The sequence below is a fragment of the Procambarus clarkii genome, chromosome 15 (genome assembly GCF_040958095.1).
Source record: "Procambarus clarkii isolate CNS0578487 chromosome 15, FALCON_Pclarkii_2.0, whole genome shotgun sequence".
Lineage (NCBI taxonomy): Eukaryota > Metazoa > Arthropoda > Malacostraca > Decapoda > Cambaridae > Procambarus > Procambarus clarkii.
Genome location: NC_091164.1, coordinates 48,026,715 through 48,048,721, shown reverse-complemented (window position 1 = coordinate 48,048,721; position 22,007 = coordinate 48,026,715). Strand labels below are relative to the sequence as shown.

General features: G+C 48.9%; 1 protein-coding gene across 1 annotated transcript in view; it reads right to left on the bottom strand.

Annotated features, from left to right (window-relative positions):
- Positions 1-19,877, bottom strand: part of LOC123749512 (uncharacterized) — a 215,131-nt gene extending 195,254 nt beyond the window's left edge. The window contains exon 1 of the mRNA XM_069325030.1: positions 19,629-19,877. The gene's annotated coding sequence lies outside the window, so the exon portion shown is untranslated. The remainder of the gene's footprint in view (positions 1-19,628) is intronic.
- Between the last annotated feature and the right edge of the window lie 2,130 nt (positions 19,878-22,007).

Here is a 22,007-nt window from a genome sequence, read left to right as displayed (position 1 = left end):
CCGCACCTCCTCGTCCTTCCCCTTCTATTCGATCTGGTCCCCTCCCCCTGCTTCCGGCCACGAAGCGTCTGAGGGTTTCGGGGTCGGAGCAGGGGTTACTTGATCTCGAGACTCGGGCAGCTTCAGGGGGTGCCCCTTCCGGGGGGGGGGGGGGGCGGCAGAGGCATTCGAGTCTTGTCTCTAGGCCGAAGCTTCTGGGTCTGATCAGTGGGCCCCCCCTTCCTCCAGCTTTTCCGGCTGCTCCATCCTTGTCTTGTGGGGTCGGGGCTTGGGGAGAGGACTCGGCCTCGGGTCCTGTGGTGAAGGACCTCGAGGCTGGGGAGGGGCTGACTTGGGGGCCTTGGGCCCCGCTGGACCCCGCCTGGGTTTTTCTTCCCTCTGAGCGGGGCTTATTGTTACAAGGAGAGGGGTTTTCTTTTCCTCCCTCTGCGTACGAGTTGGATTTGGTGTCGGCCCCTCCCCGGGTTCGGTTCCGTGTTCCCCCGGGTACGTTGGTTCCGTCCTTCCGGAGGTTTTCGGCTTATCGCATCCAACCTGGTGTGGTGCGAGCAGCCTTTGCAGCTTACCTCCTGCGTGACCCAGATTATGCCTCGGAAATGGATCCGCCCGAATTCAGGTTTGGGACTTCGTTCCCTTTCTGGCTCCGTTACGAGGTTCCGGAGTCATCCTGGCTAGCAGACTGCCCTTTGTTTGTTCTGGATTCCTGGCATTCCTTCTGTCGTTCCCGCACGCTGGAGTGGCGGGAAGCTTCCACAATGCTTCAGGTTTTCCTGGGGGGCGAGTTTGAGTACCTGAATGAGTGCTTGTTTGCCCCTGCCCTTCCCCGCGATGTGGGCGTTATTCAGCTCCATGTGCAGGTTCCCTCCCTTTTGGCGGCACTCGTTGCGGAGGACTTGCGCACCCGGGGTCTTTTGGCTTCGGCCTTGCGGTTCTTCTCCCTCCTGGAGCTGTCTTCGGATTGGCTCGTGGAGGATGTGAGGACGCTTGGGTCTGTCCCGGGGTCCAGCACCTTGTCCTCGGCTGCGCGTTTATCGGCTGCCTTGTTGAAGCTGTTCATGCCAATTTTGCGGGATGCGGTTTCCCTGTTTTATGCTTCCAGTCTCGCATGTTGGCAGACGATGCTAGGTTCCTCCGTGGAATCTGCTTGGGCTCTGGCTCTTAGGCGTTCTTCACCTTTTTGTCCTCTTCTGTTTGAGGAGTCGGCCGTGGCGCAGTTTATTCAGGCTGCGTCGGCGGCTTGTCGTCCGATGTCGAACTTGTTGGTCTTCCGGGAGTCCCGGGGTGGGTCTTCCCGGAAAGGTCGTGCCAGGGCTCGGGATTCCTCTCGTCGTGGTAGGCCTCTGGTATCAGGTTCGGGGTTGGCTCCTCCTGCGGATCCTCCCTCGTCTGGTCAGCGCGGTGTTCGCGCTGTGCGGGGTTCTGGGTCTCGTAAGGGTCGTCAATCTTTTCGCGGTTTGCCCCCTTGACGGGGCGATGGGGGGGGGGGGCGGCTTGCACTGTTCGCCCGCGCCTGGTCCCACAATTCGTGGGCCTTTCGGGTCGTGTCTTGCGGCCTGCGGTGGCGTTGGGTGGCCCCTCCCCCCTTTGGGGGTCGGGGCTGGCGGGGCAGGTTTCTTCCCCTGCGCTCTGTCGAGTTGTCTTGGAGTGGGTACGCTTGGGCGTCATCGAAACGACGTCGTCCCTCAGATGGGTTTCCCGTCTGTTTCCGGTTCCGAAACGGGACTGCGTGGACCTGCGGTTCATTCTGGACTTGTCCCGTCTGAAACCCTGGGTTCATTGCCCCTCCTTTCGGATGACTACGCTGTCTCAGGTTCAGCTGCTCTTGGAGCCGGGAGCTTGGATGGTGTCCCTGGACCTCCGGGACGCTTATTGGCATGTCCCGATTCATCCACGGTTCAGGGACTGGCTCGGTTTTGTGGTGGGGCGTCTAAGTTACCGCTTTCGTTGTCTCCCGTTCGGGTTGAACCTGGCACCTCGCGTGTTCACGCGCCTTACACGGGTTGTGGTGGCTCGTTTGCGTCTCCTAGGTGTTCGGGTGTTGGCCTACCTCGACGACTGGCTGGTTTGGGCTGCCAGCCAGTCAGCTTGCTTGCTAGCCAGGGATTTGGTTCTTTCCCAGCTCGCCGAGTTCGGGTTCTTGGTGAACTGGAGGAAGTCCCATTTGGTTCCCTCTCAGGTTCGGACTTGGCTGGGTCTCGTTTGGGACTCTCGAACCGCCTCCTTGTCTCCCTCCGGAGTCTCTCCTGCGGCTGCGGTCCCGCCTTCGTCTGTTTCTGGAGGGTCCTCGGGTCACCCGGCGGTTGCTCGAGGGGCTGTGCGGGAGCCTGAACTTCGCGATGGTGGTCTACCCGCCGGGTCGGGTTTGGCTTCGACGGCTGTTCTGGTTCCTTCGGGGTTCCCCCCTTCCGCCTCTCTCGCGATCGCAGAGTTCGACCCCCGGGGGCCTTGTGTCGGTTGCTGCGTCACCAGCTTCCTCTTCGGGTTTTTCGGGGTTCAGTGCCTTGGCGCCTGCCTGAGCCCTCACTCAATGTGTACACGGATGCGTCGTCTCTCGGCTGGGGTTTTGTGACCAGTGCTCACCAGGCCGGCCAGGGGCGTTGGAATCCGTCGTTCCATCGAGCTTACAGCACGGTGCGGGAGTTCCGGCAGTGTGGTTTGCTCTGGGGAGGTTTCGGGTGGCCCGCGGATCGACGATTTGGCTCCATTCGGACTGCTCTCCGGTGGTTCATTGCCTGAACCGCGGGGGTTCAATGTGGTCCTTGTCTCTTTGGGGTTGGTCGCTTCGGGTGACTCGTCTGCTGAGTTCTCGGGGTTTGGCTCTCCTGGCGGTTCACGTACGGGGCGTGTCCAACGTCATAGCCGACGCCCTGTCTCACTTCGTTCCCCTCTCCACAGAGTGGACGGTCGACGACGAGTCCTTCCGTTGGCTTTGCTAGACGTTCGGGCGCCCCGAGGTGGACCTCTTCGCGTCGGCGTGGTCGCGGCGTCTTCCAGTTTATGCGGCGCCCTTCCCCGATCGCGAGGCCGTCGGGGTCGATGCCTTTCGGCTAGACTGGTCGAGGTGGGGGTTCCTGTACCTCTTTTCCCCGGTTCGGCTGTTGCTCCAGGTCCTGACTTGCTTGGAGACTTACCAGGGGAGAATTGTCCTTCTGGCCCCTTGGTGGCCGGCCCAGCCTTGGTTTCAGGCGCTGGTTGCTCGGTGTCCGAACCCGAGGGATTTCCCGCGGCTCCGCCTCTTTCAGCAGATTGGGCTGGTGCGTCACGTGGCTGGTTTGATCTTCTCCTCGAGTCTTCGCGTATGGGTTTTTTTACTCGAGTATATCATCATCTCTATGGTGATCAGGTGGCCTCCTTGTTGGTGTCCCACCTGAGGGCTTCTTCTCGGCGGCAGTATGAAGTTTCCTGGCAGTCCTTCCATTTCTTTTTGCGTCTTCGTCGTGTTAGTTCCTTGTCTGTTCGGGTGATCTTGTCCTTCCTCTCGTGATTGTTTCAGGACCGTCATCTTACGCCTAACACTGTCGCCTCATATCGTGCGGCGCTGGCGGAGCCGCTTCAGCTTGCTTTCGGTATCGATGTTACGTCTGCGCCGTTTCGCAAGCTGTCTCGTGCATTGTTTCACCTCCGGCCTGCTCATGCGTCACCTGAGCCGTCCTGGTCTTTGGACAGAGTGCTCGCTTTCCTTCGTCTCCTCGTTTTGTTGTGGCCCCTTCGGTCCAGAATTGTTTTTCCAAGGCACTTTTCTTGTTGGCTTTGGCCTCTGGGGGTCGAGTAGGGGAGCTTCATGCTCTCCTCCGGCGCAGGGGTTTCTGCTCTTTTGGTCGTGGAAATTGTTTTGTTCGTTTGCAGCCGTCTCCTTCTTTTCTGGTGAAGAATGAGACTACTGCGTTTCGGAGGGGTCCATGGGTGGTTGATGCTTGGTTGGTCAGGCCGGGGGTGCATCATGTTTTGTGTCCGGTTGCGGCGCTTCGCCGTTATTTGCGCGCCACGACTTCTGCGTCCGGGGATGCGCTGTCGGTTGATCCGGTTTCCTTTCTTCCCTGTTCACGGGTTCAGGTCTCCCAGGTCGTCTGCAGGGTTATTAAATCCAGCCAGCCTGCGGTCTATCCCCGTGCCCATGACGTTCGTAAGTTCGCGGCTCTTGCTGCTGTCTTTGGGAATATGTCTTGGTCTGATATTCGGGCGCGGGGATTTTGGCAGTCCAACAGGGTCCTGGCTGCTCGTTACCTTGTGAATGTCCCTGGGCACCGTCGGGCCTGTGTTGCTTTGGGTCGGCGGTTGCAGCCAGTTGTCTCGACTTCGAGTTGAGGAGTGAGCGACGACCGCCTCCCGGGTAAGTCCCTCTTTTTCCGTCTGTGGGTAGTTAGCTCCGGGGAGCCGACGGGGGTCCCCCTAGAAAACCAGCGTTGAATGTAATGAAACACCATTTTCTGGGTGAGTCCCGGAGGCTCCCCGGCATCCCTCCCTCCCTCCAGTCAGCGGTTTTTCACGTTTTTGACATCCAGCCTCAAGAACTGAGGTGTGGGTAGCCGGCGTGGGGGTCTGGGGCTCCCCCTTCCCCCTCCCGGGGAGGGGGAGCTGCGCAGACAGCGGCGCGGCGGTGTGTGACGTCACACTAGTTTGCTTGTTTTCGGTTGGGGAGTTCTATCTACTAGTTCGGCTTTTGGTAGCAATTTTAACCAGAATAGGGGTTTGTTTTGAGGCGCTTACCTTTCTAGGTGCCTGTTCCGGTCGATGGCAAACATAGAATGCTTCTAACCACATGGGGGCTTCTATAGGCCATTGCTCCCCTTGCCTCTCTGAGGGGGCCCGGTTCTGGCCGTGGTCCCCGGTAGGCCTAAGAACTCCATACACATGACTGATGCCAAAGTCTGACATTAGCATATCAGCCTGGGATAGCTCCGGGGAGCCTCCGGGACTCACCCAGATAATGGGGTTTCATTACATTCAACGCTGGTTTTTTGCAGCCGATTTCAAAATCTGAAGTTTTCAATATTCACTTTTATAATTATTATTTATCTTCTTAACTTTCAAGTTATGTTTGTGATCATTTAGACAAAGTTGCAGGATTTGCTAGTATGCACAAAAAATTGGGAAGCATTAGAGTAAATTTGAGAAATTGAACTTTACCATCAGGTCCTGTTGTATATGTATGCCATGGACAGCTCAAGCGTCATGAAAGTTTTATCCCAATATTTTCAGAAATGTATTTAAAAAAAAATAAAAAGGAGAACAGCTCCATTTAACTGGAACTGAGGGATAATGCAGTAATAAAGAGATGCAAGCACTTGCCCGATGCACAAAGAAGAATAGTAGCAAGAAGTGTCCACAAAGTGGATATGCAGCTGGTGCCTGTATAGCATTGCTGAGTAATACATCATAATACCAATAATAATGAGTATGTTATCATGCTCTATTTTGTTATATATGATAAAAATGCATTGCCTAATGTTAATTTCTGTTACTTTCACCAATGTCCATTTTTTTTGGGGTCTCCTTTGTTTATTATCTGATTTTGTTGTAACCTCTACATCCTGGAGAGTGCATACCCATCCCCTAACTATGTCAAGATAGAATGAAATTGGTCACCAAATAAATCAGTCACAACTGGCAGAACTTGGGACTGAATTTTTTGACAGTTTTTCAGATTTCAAATTCTATTTTCTTTGTATCTTTAGGTGGTTTTGATGATTAGGGACCAGATTAGGGCTTTATAACTTTTAAACAGAATACATTTTTATCCCCTAAATCCCTAGTTAATCCCTATATTTTATTTCTTTGGGGGGGGGGGGTATTCTTTCTTGACCTCATTACAATACATATTCACCTAAAAGTTTCACATATTCGAGTACGAATGCCAAACAACCTTTAATAAAACATATAAGTAAATTAATGAATAAGAACTAAATTATTCATTGTCGATAACTTCAACTTCAATTATCTCTAAAACTAGAGTTTCAATTTTGAGTCAGTTTTAAAAAATCCAGTTTCTGACAAATTCTCACCATTTTTACAAATAATGTGCACAGCTGTCTCTTTTACAATCCTATTAGAATGGATTTTTCCCAAACCCTAAATGTTTGGAGTTATCAATTTTTTTTCTAAGTGTGGCGTATAATTCAAATGCCATATTGACAATTTTTTCACAGTAAACTAAACTGAAAACATACATTTTAAATCTATGAAAATGAAGATCATATACTATTCTGAGAGCATAATAACACCAAAGGAATAATTGGTGAAAGTTTATATTTTTGCAGCGGATTTAAAAATCTGATGTTCTCAATATTCAATTTTATAATTATTTTTTATTTTCTTATCTTTTAAGTTACGTTTGTGATCATTTAGACAAAGTTGCAGGATTTGCTAGTATGCACAAAAAATTGGAAAGCATTAGAGCAAATTTGAGAAACTGAACTTTGCCATCAGGTCCTGTCGTATATGCTCCCGAAATATGGTGTATATGGTCCCGAAACACTATGTGTGCTAGTGGCTTTACAAGAATGGTAATTTAACTTAATTTCTAAATTCTCTGTTAGCCCCCCAATATATCTTCTTGTAAATAAATAATTCAATAAATAAATATGTATGCCATGTACAGCTTAAGGGTTAATACAGAACTGTACTGTATAAAATGTACAAAACTTCAAACTAACAATAATAATATTTTAAATAAAACAATTTGTAAGTTAATTCTATTAGAAATGCAGCTGAGAGACTTGCTGTGAAGTTAAACATAGACAATTTCAAGGCTAGCACTGAATAGTATGTTGATTTAAAGAGAGGCAATGCATCATTAACAAGAAAATTTGTGGCGAGGCATTAAGTGCAGATGTTGGAAGTGCTAATGCATATAAGCATAAACTTTCTCAGCACATGATATCTAATAATCAAAGCTGGTTTTAAGTGTACAAAGCAGATGAAAATGGCTTTATCTGAAAGATATGTATATAGTAAGATATATGATATTTAACTGAAACTATATATTATGAAAGACATTGTAATGAAGCTCACAACAAAGAAACAAACTAAGATTCAAAAGTTTTTGGTATGGTTTCACAGTAGGCCTACAGGACCAGCACCCAGCACTAGCAAGGACTCACATTCCGAGGATGCCCAGGCAACTGGACCAGCACCCAGCACTAGCAAGGACTCACCTTCCGAGGATGCCCAGGCAACTGGACCAGCACCCACCACTACCAAGGACACACCTTCCGAGGATGCTCAGGCAACTGGACCAGCACCCAGCACTAGCAAGGACACACCTTCCAAGGATGCCCAGGCAACTAGACCAGCACCCAGCACTAGCAAGGATGCACCTTCCGAGGATGCTCAGGCAACTGGACCAGCACTAGCAAGGAAACACCTTCCGAGGATGCCCAGGCAACTAGACCAGCACCCAGCACTAGCAAGGACTCAACTTCCGAGGATGCCCAGGCAACTGGACTAGCACCCAGCACTAGCAAGGACACACCTTCTGAGGATGTCCAGGCCAATAGACCAGCACCCAGCACTAGCCATAACTTGGGAGTGCCAATTGAGCTGTACAGCACAGTTCTAATGACATTAAATGTACAAAGTGTAGTTTATAATAGTGTACTGCAGTAGTGTGATTCTAGTGGTCTGTACTTTATGTACAGACTGTAGTGTATAATGTACATTTGTTAGAAAAGTTATTGTTCTTTAAACAATTTATATTCATATGTGTGGCACTCTCAGGATATTAAGGCTAACACAGTTTGCACTACAAAACTCAACTGGTAGAGTAAGAACAGTACTGTAACGTGCAATATCATTTTATTTCATTGCAATTCAAATTCTTTGTTGTTTAAATTTTTCAAAAGGCAAATGTGTACTGGCATATGTATTATTATTTTTTTTTGGGGGGGAAGGGAGGGTAGGGGGATGCTGGGGCCGGATTGATGGAATGAATTCCACACATGAATGAATCGGCTACGCCCCCATATAGCTCGTTCAAGCAAGGACACACTGTATTACTCATATAATTTCTACATTTACTATCTACATTTAATGTCATTTAATTTCATGCATTTCTTTGATAAAGTGTTTACTCGTGTCCTTTATGATCTTGGTTATTTGTTAGTTTTGACCCCATTAACCTTAAATTATAGTATGTTTATATTACTCTATGTTCTGATATGTTCCAAGAAAATGTCATGAGGAGCAGTTCTAAATTACACCTTGTATTTCCATTCTGTAATTAATGTAAATAAACTACTGTACTGTTGCTAGAACTACTGACTCCATAATGTAATAATATATGCCTGTACTCTGACTATACTCTGTACCTGTAAAGTAAGGCTGTAAAGTACCTGTACACATTTTTTGTCAATTTTACTGTAAATTATCTACTTAAAATTATCTGTTAGTTTAAGGACTTCCCCGAAACTCTATGCGTTCTAGTGGCTTTACAGGAATGTAAAATCAACTTCATTTCTATGTTCTCTCTTAACCCCCAATGTACCTTCTTGTATATAAATAAATAAATAAATGCTTGTCATCCTTATGAATCACCTTTGTATTAATTTTTTATTTTCCTTGAACATTCTCATTTTGTTAACTTACTTCTCTTATAGTATTAAGTGTTTTACCCCGTCACAACAATAATTAAAAAATTTCTATATTACTATTAATTTTGCCCGAAACGCTTTGCGTAATAGTGGCTTCATTAGTACAGTATATGTAACTGCTGTCCCTTCAATTGAACAATACTGTTATTACACATAGAAATCACAATAGTGTGATGCATCAAATTTATTTATTTATTTATTTATTTATTTATTTATATACAAGAAGGTACATTGGGTTTGTGAGAATACATAGCATGGTATTTACAATCTTGTAAAGCCACTAGTACGTGCAGGATTTCGGGCAGGTCCTTAATCTAACAGATAATTTTAAGTAGGTAAATTCTGGCGGAATTAATAAAATGATAACAGATACATTGCAAGAAAGAAAAAAACCAGCGTTGAATGTAATGAAACGCCATTTTCTGGGTGAGCCCCGGAGGCTCCCTGGAGCTTATCGGGCTAATGTATGTTATGTTAGACCGGGACATTAGCTATGGAGTTCAGACCTACCAGGGACCAACGCCAGAACCTGGCCCCTTCAGAGAGGTTTCAGGGAGCAATGGCCCTGAAAAACCCCATATGGTTGGGGGTTTTCCTTATCTGCCATCGACCGGGGTTAGGCACCCAGAAAGGTAGGCGTAACAAAACAAACCCCACATGGTAAAAAACTACAACAAAAACCGAACAGAGAGGTAGAAAACTCCCTACAATCCCAAGGAAAACAATCAAACAATCAATTTACTGCTGCGCCGGTCGTCCGCGCAGCCCTCCCCTCCCCGGGAGGGGGAGAGGGGGGGCCCCGGACCTCACCACGCCGGCTGCCGTCAGTTCGGAAACTAGGCTTCAACCAACGCGAAAAATCCCGCCGACCGGATGGGAGGGAGGGTATCCAGGGAGCCTCCGGGGCTCGCCCAGAAAATGGCGTTTCATTACAATCAACGCTGGTTTTCTGGGGGGAGCCCCTACGGCTCCCTGGAGCTACATACCCAAAGAGAAGGAAAAATGGGACTTACCCGGGAGGCGGTGGCCACAAACTCCTCAACTCGAAGTCGAGACAACTGGCTGCAACCTGCGACCCAAAGCAACACAAGAACGACGAGGAGCAGGGACGTTCACCAAAGAACGGGCGGCCAGGACCCTGTTCGACTTCCAAAATCCACGCGCCCGAATATGAGCCCAAGACATATTACCAAACACGGCAGCCAAAGCCGCAAACTTCCTAATGTCATGGGCGCGAGGATAGACCGCAGGCTGGCTAGATTTAATAACCCTGCGGACAACCTGGGAGACCCGAGCCCTGGAACAGGGAACGAGGGAAACCGGATCAACCCAAAGCGCATCCCCAGCCACTTCGGCTGAAGCGCGCAGGTAACGGCGAAGTGCAGCAACAGGACACAACACATGATGCACCCCCGGCCGAACCAACCAAGCATCAATGACCCACGGACCCCTCCGGAAAGCAGCCGTCTCGTTCTTCGCCAGAAAGGACGGAGAAGGCTGCAAACGGACAAACCTACCCCCAGGACCAAAAGAGCAGAAACCCCTGCGCCGGAGGAGAGCATGAAGCTCCCCTACCCGGCCCCCAGAGGCCAATGGTGTAGTCTCCGTGGTGTAGTGGTAAGACACTCGCCTGGCGTCCCGCGAGCGCTATGTCATGGGTTCGTATCCTGGCCGGGGAGGATTTACTGGGCACAATTCCTTAACTGTAGCCTCTGTTTAACGCAACAGTAAAATGTGTACTTGGATGAAAAAACGATTCTTCGCGGCAGGGGATCGTATTCCAGGGACCATAGGATTAAGGACTTGCCCGAAACGCTACGCGTACTAGTGGCTGTACAAGAATGTAACAACTCTTGTATATATCTCAAAAAAAAAAAAAAAAAAAAAAAAAAAATGCCAACAAAAACAAAGCCTTGGAAAAACAATCAGGAACCGAAGGGGCCACCACAAACCGAGGAGAGGAAAGATAGGAGAGCACCCTGTCCAAGGACCAGGACGGCTCAGGCGGCGCATGAGCAGCCCGGAGGTGAAACATAGCACGGGAAAGCTTACGAAACGGGGCGGATGTGACGTCCACCCCAAAAGCGAGCTTGAGCGGCTCCGCCAGCGCCGCACGATACGAGGCGACAGTATTAGGCATCAAATGACGGTCCTGAAAAAGCCAAGTAAGAAAGGACAAAACAACCCGATCCGAAAGAAAAGACAACCTACGAAGAGCCAGAAAATGGCGAAAGGAACGCCAGGAAACTTCATACTGTCGCCTCGACGAAGCTCTCAAGTGGGACACCATCAAAGAAGCCACCTGATCACCATAGAAATGGTGATACACCCGCGTCAAAAAGACCAGACGCGAAGAGCAGAGGAGAAGGTCGAACGAGCCCCATACCGGATCGGGCCGACCTGCTGAAAGAGGCGGAGCCGCGGGAAACGTCCCGGGTTCGGGCACCGAGCCAAAAGCACCGGAAACCAAGGCTAGGCCGGCCACCAAGGGGCCACGAGGACTACTCTCCCCGGGAATGTCTCTAACCGAACCAGAACCCGAAGCAACAGCTGGACCGGAGGAAAAAGGTACAGGTAACCCCACCTCGACCAGTCCTGCCGAAAGGCATCCACCGCGAACGCCTCGCAGTCGGGGAAGGGCGTCACATATAGAGGGAGACGCCGGGACCACGCCGACGCGGAAAGGTCCACATCTGGGAGACCGTACGTCTGGCAGATCCAACGAAACGATTCGTCGTCGACCGTCCATTCCGTGGACAGGGGAAGGAAGCGAGACAGGCCGTCCGCCAGAACGTTTGACACTCCCCGGACGTGAACCGCACGGAGAGCCAAACCCCGAGAATCCAGCAGACGAATCACTCGAAGGGACCAACCCCAAAGAGCCAAGGACCGAAGAGAACCCCCGCGGTTCAGGCAATGAACCACCGGAGAACAGTCCGAATGGAGGCGAATGGTCGATCCCCGAGCGACCCGAATCCTCCGAAGCGCGAACCAGACAGCCGCGAACTCCCGAACCGTGCTGTGAGCCCGATGGAAGGACGGACCCCACCGGCCCTGGCCTGCCTGGTGAGCACTGGTCACAAAGCCCCAGCCGAGAGACGACGCGTCCGTGAACACATCGAGCGAGGGCTCGGGAAGGCGCCAAGGCACCGAACCCCGAAAAATCCGAAGAGGAAGACGGTGACGCAGCAACCGACATAAGACCCCCGGAGGGCGAACCCAACGATCGCGAGAGAGGCGGAAAGGACGTCCCCGAAGGAACCAAAACAGACGCCGAAGCCAAACCCGACCCGGCGGGTAGACTAGCATGGCGAAGTTCAGACTCCCGCACAACCGCTCGAGCAACCGCCGAGTGACCCGGGACCCCCTCAGAAACAGCAAACGGCGGTCCCGCAGCCGCCGCAATGCCACCGGAGGGAGAGACAAGGAAGCGGTCCGAGAATCCCAAACAAGACCCAGCCAGGTCCGAACCTGGGACGGAACCAGATGGGACTTCCTCCAGTTCACCAGGAACCCGAACCTGGCGAGCTGGGAAAGAACCAAATCCCTGGCGAGCAGACAAGCTGACCGACTGGGAGCCCACACCAGCCAGTCGTCGAGGTAGGCCAAAACCCGAATCCCTAGAAGACGCAGACGGGTCACCACAACTCGGGTCAGACGCGTGAAAACGCGAGGTGCCAGATTCAGGCCAAAAGGCAGGCATCGAAAACGGTAAGCGTGACGCCCTACCACGAAGCCTAACCAGTCCCTGAACCCCGGATGAATAGGAACGTGCCAATACGCGTCCTTGAGGTCCAGGGACACCATCCAGGCACCCGGCTCCAACAGAAGCCGGACCTGAGACAGAGTAGTCATCCGAAAGGAGGGGCAAGGAATCCAGGGGTTCAGACGGGACAAGTCCAGAATGAACCTCAGATCCGCACAGTCCCGTTTCGGCACTGGAAGCAGGCAGGAAACCCACCTGAGGGACGTAGTCGGTTCGACCACGCCCAAGCGCACCCACTCCAAGATGACTTGACGAAGCGCAGGAGAAGAGACCTGCCCTGTTAGCCCCGAACCCCCCAAAGGAGGACGAGTCGCCCAACGCCACAGCAGGCCGGATGACACGACCGAAAAGGCCCACAAATCGTGGGACCAAGCGTGGGCAAACAGAGCAAGCCTCCCCCCCATCGCCCCGTCAACGGGGCAAACTGTGAAAGGGCCGACGCCCCTGACGAGAACCCAACCGTCGAACAAGGCGAACACTGCGCCGCCCAGACGACGCTGGCCCCGAAGGGAACAACGGCTCAGAAACTGGCACCAACGGCCCACCTCGACCAGCGGAATCCGAAACCCTGGCACGACCCCTCCGAAACTGCCGAGAACGACTGCTCCGGAGAATCAACAAGTCCGCCATAGGACGACAACTACAGTTTCTGCATGCAGCCGAAGCCGCATGCAGAAACTGGGACACTGCAGACTCTGCAAACAGCAACGGACAAAAAGGGGACGAAAACCTAAGAGCCAGGGCCCAAGCGGATTCCAAAGAGAAGGCAAGCACAGCCTGACGGCACGCGAGGCGAGAAGCAAAAAACAGAGACACCGCTTCCTTCAGGATGGGCGCAAAGAGCTTCAACAGTGCAGCCGACGCCCTAGCTGCCGAAGAAAGCGCCCCGGACGAAGGCCCTTCACTCAACGCTCCCACATCCTCCTCGAGCCAAGTAGAAGAGAGCTCGAGAAGGGAAAAGAAACGCAAGACCGAAGCCAAATGCCCACGGGAGCGCAACTCCTCCGCAACCAAGGAAGCCGAAAGCTGAGGAACCTGCACGTGAAGCTGGAAAAGGCCAACATCCCGAGAAAGCACAGGAGCGAATAAGCATGCATTAAGGTGCTCAAACTCGCCCCCCAGGTAAACCTGCATAAAAGTAGCAGTCTCCCGCCAATCAAGCGTGCGGGTCCGACAGAACCCATGCCACGCCCCCAACGAGAAGAAAGGGCAGTCTGCCAGCCAGGAAGACCCCGGAACCTCCAAACGCACCCAAAAACGGGAAGAAGAACCGAACTCAAACGAGGACGGATCCATTGGGGAGGCATAACCCGGGTCTCGCAAGAGGTATGCAGCAAGAGCTTCCCGTGCCACCTTCGCGGAGAGACGGGAAGTAGCAAACCCCTGTAAAGACGGAGCCGAGGTACCCAAAGGCGCCCGGAACCGAACCCGGGGAGGAGCCGAACCCAAATCATACTCATACAGGGAGGGAGGGTAAGAAAACCCCTCCCCCTGCAACAATAAACCCCGTGGGGAAGGCAAAAGCACCCAAGCGGGGTCACAGGGGGCCCAAGGCCCCCAGGCCGACTCCTCCCCAGCCCCAGGATCCCCTACGTCGGGACCCGGGGCAGAGCCGTCCTCCAAACCCTCTACCCCTGAAGAAAAGGTAGAGTCCAAGGGAAAGGCAGACAAGGGGGCCTGCTGGTGGGACCCAGAAGCCTCGGCAGGAGGAACCGGCTCAAATGCCTCCGTCCCCGACCCAGATGGAGCAGCCCCCGAAGCAGCCCGAGTCTCCCCACCAACTAAATCCTGTGCCAAGGCCGAAAACCGCATACGTTCCGGAGCCGGACACAGGGGGGGAGGTGCAGGAAGAACCACAGGGGAAGGACCAGAGGGCGTAGGAGTCAAAGCCCTAGCAATCAACGCCCCCAGGTCAGGGTCCCTAAAGCCAAAACGGGGCAGCCTCGGGGCATCCAGGCAGGAAACCGACCTAGCGCATTGCAATAACCTAAATCTAACATGCAACGCTGATGCTGCCTGTACTCTAATAGGAACATCCTCAGAGTAAAACCTGAGCACAAGCAGAGAACAGGACTCGCAAGACTCCGGGTCAAAGGTGTCATTGACCCAACAGGCAGCATGACGGAGACAAAACAGGTGACTGTCACCCTGAGACAAGGGCACACTGCAACCTTCAAACCCGCACAAGGCAGGCTGGAACTCGGGAGACGCATCCATGGGTCCCCGAGCCCCGACAGGGGTTTCCAGGGCCCGTAGGGTAGCAACTACGGGAAGCCCGGGCAAGGTGTTGCTAACCGGTTAAGAAACCCAAACAAAACACGGGTAAATGATAATACTGAAAACCCCTGGGACGTGTACAAGCACGGGGGCCTAGCAGAGGGCCACCAAAACAATACCAGGGGAACTATGGGCCCACGAGGCAGCACCTCCACCAGGCAACAAAAAACAAAACAAAAGAAAAACCCCGCAAAAGTACACCGTCCCCACAGCAACAGGAACCGGTCGCCGCTTAGGTGGCAGGCCGCGCAACACCTTGACGCCCTAACCAGCACAAAACCACTCCCTACCCAAGGCCAAACAAGGGCTCCAAGCCCCAGCTAGCCCCAAGGGCGAGGCAAATGCCGAGCAGCAAAAACCTCTACGGAAGCGGTTCCCGAACGCCCCAGAGAAGATAACCCTGACACGCAAGGGCAGTACTCACAGGGCGCCTAGGGAAGGAAGCCCTAGACGCATGCAGCCCCGGCACTGATGAAGTACTCCTGGCCACCGCACACCACAACAACAGCAGAGAACGCCACACGAGGCAAACACCGCCAAGGAAATTGAGGCCAGAGAAGCGTCTATCCCGGTTGACACTAGCTTGCGAACTGACGGCAGCCGGCGTGGTGAGGTCCGGACCCCCCCCCCTCCCCCTCCCGGGGAGGGGAGGGCTGCGCGGACGACCGGCGCGGCAGTAAATTGATTGTTTGATTGTTTTCCTTGGGATTGTAGGGAGTTTTCTACCTCTCTGTTCGGTTTTTGTTGTAGTTTTTTACCATGTGGGGTTTGTTTTGTTACGCCTACCTTTCTGAGTGCCTAACCCCGGTCGATGGCAGATAAGGAAAACCCCCAACCATATGGGGTTTTCCAGGGCCATTGCTCCCTGAAACCTCTCTGAAGGGGCCAGGTTCTGGCGCTGGTCCCTGGTAGGTCTGAACTCCATAGCTAATGTCCCGGTCTAACATAACATACATTAGCCCGATAAGCTCCAGGGAGCCGTAGGGGCTCCCCCCAGAAAAAATGAGATGAGAGAGATTAGTAGGAATATTAAAGCACATTGGTATATTAAAGTTCAGATTGATTGCATTGACAGCTTGATTGGTAATTTAAACAAAGATTAATAGGCACCATACAGCAAATTGAAAGCACATATAAGAAGACAGCAATGATCACAATGGTAAAGTTGTTTGGACTGGGTACATGAAGATTGGGAGATTGGGAAGCACTAGATACAGTGCAATTTTAAAGCAACAAGGTAGAAAACTATGAAGATGAAATTAGGTACTTTTTAGTTTTGTTTTTGAATGACGCAAAAGTTGGACAGCTTTTCAATTCATTAGGGAGTGAGTTCCATAGACTAGGTCCCTTTATTTGCAAAGATTGTTTGCACAGATTAAATTTGACTCTGGGGATATCAAAGAGATATTTATTTCTGTTGTGGTGATAATGGGTCCTATTACATCTGTCCAGGGAGAGTTTCAGAACATGATTTGCATTTAAGAACTGGGTTTTGTAAATGTAGTTGACACAAGAGAATGTGTGGAGTGAGATTATGTTTAGCATGTTTAGGGAGTTAAACAAAGGGGCTGAGTGTTGTCTGAAAACAGAATTTGTTATTATTCTGATAGCAGATTTTGCTGGGGGATGATGGACCTGAGGTGGTTTGCAGTGGTTGAACCCCATGCACAGATACCATAATTAAGATAGGGGCAGATTAGTGTATAATATAGTGAGATGAGAGCAGAGTTGATACATAGTATCTGATTTTGGAGAGTATACCAACTGTTTTAGAGACTTTCTTAGTTATGTGTTGTATGTAGGTGCTGAAGTCGAGTCTCTTATCTAGGAATAGGCCAAGAAACTTTCCATCATTTTTATTACTGTACTAATGTTAACATTGTCTATCTGAAGCTGAATTGCATTTGTTGATTTGCTTCCAAATAAGATGTAGTAGGTCTTTTCTATGTTAAGTGTTAGTTTGTTGGTTGACATCCATAAGTGGACATTTTTTTAGTTCATTATTAACAGCATTATTTAGTGTATGTGTTTTGGGGTTAGAGTAGATGAGGGTAGTATCAGCAGCAAACAATGTAGGTTTCAGAATGTTGATGACATCAGGCAGACCATTGATGTATATAAAAAATAGGAGAGGTCCCAAGATGCTGCCCAGTGGCACCCCAATGGTTATTGGTAGAGTGGAAGATGTTATATCATTGATGGCTACACATTGATGTCTATAACTAAGATAGGATTGGATATAGTGCAGGGCATGACCTCGGATACCATAATGATGCAGTTTACATAAGAGGTAGTTGTGATTAACAGTATCAAAGGCCTTTCTCAGGTCAATGAAGAGTTCAATCGGAAACTCATTTTTGTCAAGGGCTGAGTAAATTATATCAAGGAGACTAATAATTGCATCGTTAGTACTCTTTTGGGAGCGGAAGCCAAACTGACAGGGGCCGAGTATGTCAAATTTAACAAGGTAGGAGTACAGCTGTTTGTAGATAATTTTTTCAAATATTTTTGATAGTACGGGCAGGTTTGATATGAACAAATTTGAAATGAGTTTGTTTGTTTGTTTGTTTGTTTCATTTCAAGTTTGAAATGAACAAATCCACAAGAGCGGTGACAAGGGTTCAAATCTACGTCCGAGAGTGTGTAATGAAGGAAGGGCGAAGAGGTAGAACAACTTATTGACAGAGCTCAGGTGCATGGGGGAATTGTGTAAAAACCTAGTTTGTGTCTCGGAGAGACTGCAGGATCCGTGGTAGGTCAAGTTGATTTCTCGGTTGCAATTCTTATCCATGTCGTAGCTCAGTCGATTAACCACCATGCTGCGCCGAGTTTATTGTGAAATTCCTCGTGCGCATGAAATAAAGTGTTCCCTAAAAATTCTGTTTTCTTCGTAAAATGATAAATTTCCTTCTCTGAACATGTCTATGTTAAAATAAATACCAAATTCCACTTACTTCGGCTCTGGGGACGTGGACAAGGTGCGTTGTGATGTCATCGGGGGCTGGTCGCCCGTGCATGATACGCCCAGACACAGTCTCGCGGGCCATTCAAGCACCAGATGTTGGCACAAATATATTTTCAATTATCTGTTTTATGTATTTCCAATGCGGTTATATTTGTTTGTTTTTTTATTGTTTATGATGCATATTTGTATCCTTTACAATATGTATACAGTAGAACGTTCATAATGTTCCATGAAACTGTGATACAAGTGTCAGCAATGTGTCCACAATAAATATTTATTGTCGCAATATTACTTGTTAAAAATTCACTAAAATTACAATATGTACAGTTTCACACACTACACAGTAACACACTCTATTACACCCTCAGTACTTCGGAAGTGAGTAATAATCAACGAAGTAGTCCAGGATACACAGTGCGACTTCGCTCTCGTTGCACCAGGTACAGATAGAATTTCGCTTCCTGTTTCTTTGTTCTGTGTGCTTGCAAATAACGCACTCATGTACACCCTTGGCATTAGTACCTGTAGGTGGTATGTAGCCATGCTTGTAAAATGTAAGGTAGTCTTGCAAAGATTACAGGAAAAGATCAATTTGTAAGGTAGTCGTGAAAAGATGGCCTTGTAAGGTCCCACACAGGAAGAAATTCAGTCAGCCTCAAAGAGTGTCCGTCAGTCTGGAAGAGATTCAGCCAGCCTCAAAGAGTGTTCGTCAGTAAAGAAGAGATTCAGCTATTCTTGAAAATATCTATGGAAAACACCACCATGGAAGCCGCTAACACTTTATCTATGCTACTTGTATCAGATGCAACATCACTGAACGCAGAAAACGATTCATCTATGTATCATCTAAATAAATTGGAGATAGCATAGGTGGGCAAGGGTGGCGCTCAGAGCTACAACTGGATACGCTCGCTGTATTGTCCTCATAGGTGCTGTATCACTTGCATCTGACCTTTGTGTTAGGTCCTTATTGCACCTAGCTTCACCAATATTATGACCCTTATATTCTTCAAACATTAAGGTTTGAATTTCACCGACAAAGCGCGATCTTTCAACTCTGCGTCGGACAGGTGTTTGGGAGCCAGAGACGCATGCGCCACTCATGGTTGCTCACTCAGTACTAACCCAGCCAGCAGCCTTAGGGCATAAGAGGAATTTTCTCCAAGATGGCTACCTCTCACTGGAGGTCCTAAGAGTCCATTTCGTACACAACCAACCTCGCACACATTTAGAATGGGTACGAAAAAATCAAAACGAGCTTTCTCAGTTGGCAAACCGAGTATTCTTCGTTGGCGCAGTTAGTTGGTTAAGGAGCGTCTGGGATCTTCTCGGATGTAGGTTCGAACCTTCGTCACGGCCCTTGTAGATTTATTCATTTATTACTCTTATGTTCTTTGTACACACAATCTTTTGAATAAATAATATTATTATTATTATTATTATTATTTACACACAGAAAATCACACTAACGTGATATACATCAATGAGAAAATTCACTCGGGCTGTGAGGCGATGCGAACCTGCAATGTTTGCGTCACCTCACAGCCCCAATGGATCGTTCATTGATGTCTATCTCCTTAGTGCGATTTTCTGTGTATCTGAAGATGGGCGTACAGTGTTCAACTACAATACTGCACCCCTTCACCTGAGTGCTTAGGGGTCTTAAGTAAAACTTGGACTGGCTTCAGGACTTTCTGTGATATCAGGATATCACAGACTTCCTGTGATATCAGTAGAAATCTGATTGCAAGATTTTTAAGAAGTCAGTGGTGGTACAGTGGTAGAGTATGCAGCTGGCAATGCCTTGGTCGTGGGTTTGTAACACCACACAGTCCCAGTGGATTTTCGTATTATTAATACTATTATTATTATATATAAATTATTATTATATATTATTATAAATTATAAAAATTATCATATTTGATAGGCAATGTCCACACCCCAACAATGTTATTAGCTTATTTCCACGCCCCAACAATTGCATGCTGGAGGTGTAAGACAATGGTGGAGCAGAAAGTACTTCAGTACTTACGGAGGATGATGAGAGTGCGAGGAATAAGGTGGTCAGGTGGAGCCAGTGACTCCTTCCTTCAACAGTTTTGTCTCTCCCTCGTTGTATATCCTCAATGTCTTCAGTGGTGTGGCCTCACCACACACACTTACACTACCAATAAGTGTCCTGAGAGTACTGTGGGAGGGACAATTTGGCGGGTATTGTGGACACAGGTCTTTAAGACAGGCGAACTTCCAGAGTCGTGGAGACGTCTATAGCAACCTTTGTTGTGATGACGTCACTCACTCGCTCGCTTACCCGCCACATTGCTCTTCCCATTTTCTTTGGTTACTGATCTTTGCCGACGTTGAGTTTGGGCGTTTACCTTACCTACTTTTCAGCGAGTAGCCGGTTCCACGGGTTTACAACATACAGGTGAAAAAGCATCTCCTGTTTTCTGTCCTACATTGTGGCTTGTTGAGCTCGAACCCGAGAATCTGACCTTTTGAAGAAAGTGTCCAGATCGACATCGTCCAAATTGTTTAGTATTTGAAAGGTTTCGATGAGCTCCGCCCTGTCATGCTGGTTTGCAGTGTTATATATTTATTTATTTATTTATTTATACAAAAAGGTACATTGGGATTGTGAGGATACATAGCATAGTAATTACATTCTTGTAAAGCCACTAGTACGCGCAGCGTTTCGGGCAGGTTCTTAATCTAAGAAAATTTTAAGTAGGTAAATACTTGCAAAATTTATAAAAATGATAACAGATACATAGCAAGAAAAAAAATAAGATGAGAAAAATTTGTAGGTATATTAAGGCACATAGGTAGCTCAGATTGATTGCAATGACAGCTTGAATGGTAGTGTAGCGAGTAGATTATCCCAATAATATACTCGATGATGATACTCGGTGATGCGTAATCGTATGTTGCACCTCTGGTCGAGGTGCAACATACGGGTTGGGTCACATCTTTGAATTCATCCAGGAGTGCTTGAAGTTCCGTAGATGCGACTGGGGTGACGATGTTAACTTGTGTAGAGGTACTAGAAGAGGCTCGAAGTACTGCACCTGCGGGATCCACAATAAGTCGATGGTGTTGCAGGAAATTGACCTTGTGCGGGCATTTCACCAGATCCCTGTGGAACCGGCAGACATTCCGAAAACAGCGATCACAACACCTTTTGGACTGTTTGAATTCGTCCGGATGCCTTTTGGTCTACGGAATGCAGCCCAGACATTCCAACGCTTCATCGACCAAGTAGTTAAGGACCTTCCTTTTTGCTACGCCTACATTGACGATCTGCTGGTGGCCAGTACATCACCAACAGAACATCTGCTACACCTCCGACTCCTTCTCACCCGTCTGCGCAACTTCGGCTTGCAGCTCAACTTCATCATAAAAGTATTTGAGAGAGTGATTAGGAGTCAGGTCACCAATTTCATGGAGACCAATGACCTTCACAACCCAGGCCAACATGGATTTCGAGCGGGAAGATCGTGCCTCTCACAGCTACTTGAGCACTACGACAAAGTCACTGAGGCATTAGAAGAAAAACAGAATGCTGATGTGATATACACGGACTTCGCAAATAAGGCTTTCGATAAATGCGACCATGGCGTGATAGCACACAAAATGAAGTCAATGGGAATAACCGGTAAAGTAGGACGCTGGATACTCAGTTTTCTGTCAAACAGGACTCAGCGAGTAACTGTCAACCATATAAAATCTAGTCCAAGTGCAGTGAAAAGCTCTGTACCTCAGGGTACAGTCCTTGCACCGCTGCTTTTCCTTATTCTCATATCAGATATAGACAAAAATACAAGTCACAGCTTCGTATCATCCTTTGCAGATGACACAAAAATCAGTATGAAAATTACCTCGGCTGAGGACATTGAAAAACTTCAAGCTGATATTAATAAAGTTTTCGACTGGGCATCAGAAAATAACATGATGTTTAACAGTGATAAATTCCAGGTACTCAGGTACGGTACAATTGAGGACCTTAAACATAATACAGAGTACAAAACACAATCAAATGTACCCATAGTAGGAAAACAGCATGTAAAGGATTTGGGAATAATAATGTCTGACGACCTAACGTTTAAGGAGCATAACCAAGCAAATATTGCGACAGCCAGAAAAATGATAGGATGGATTACGAGAACTTTCAAATCCAGGGATCCCATCACAATGGTTGTACTCTTCAAGTCACTTGTGTTGTCCCGTCTTAAGTACTGCTCAGTACTCACTTCCCCCGGAGAGATTGCCGAAATGGAGGGAATACAGAGAACATATACGGCACGCATAGACGCAATAAAGCACCTAAATTATTGGGATCGTCTCAAAGCCCTCCAAATGTACTCACTAGAAAGAAGACGAGAGAGATATCAAATAATATACACCTGGAAGA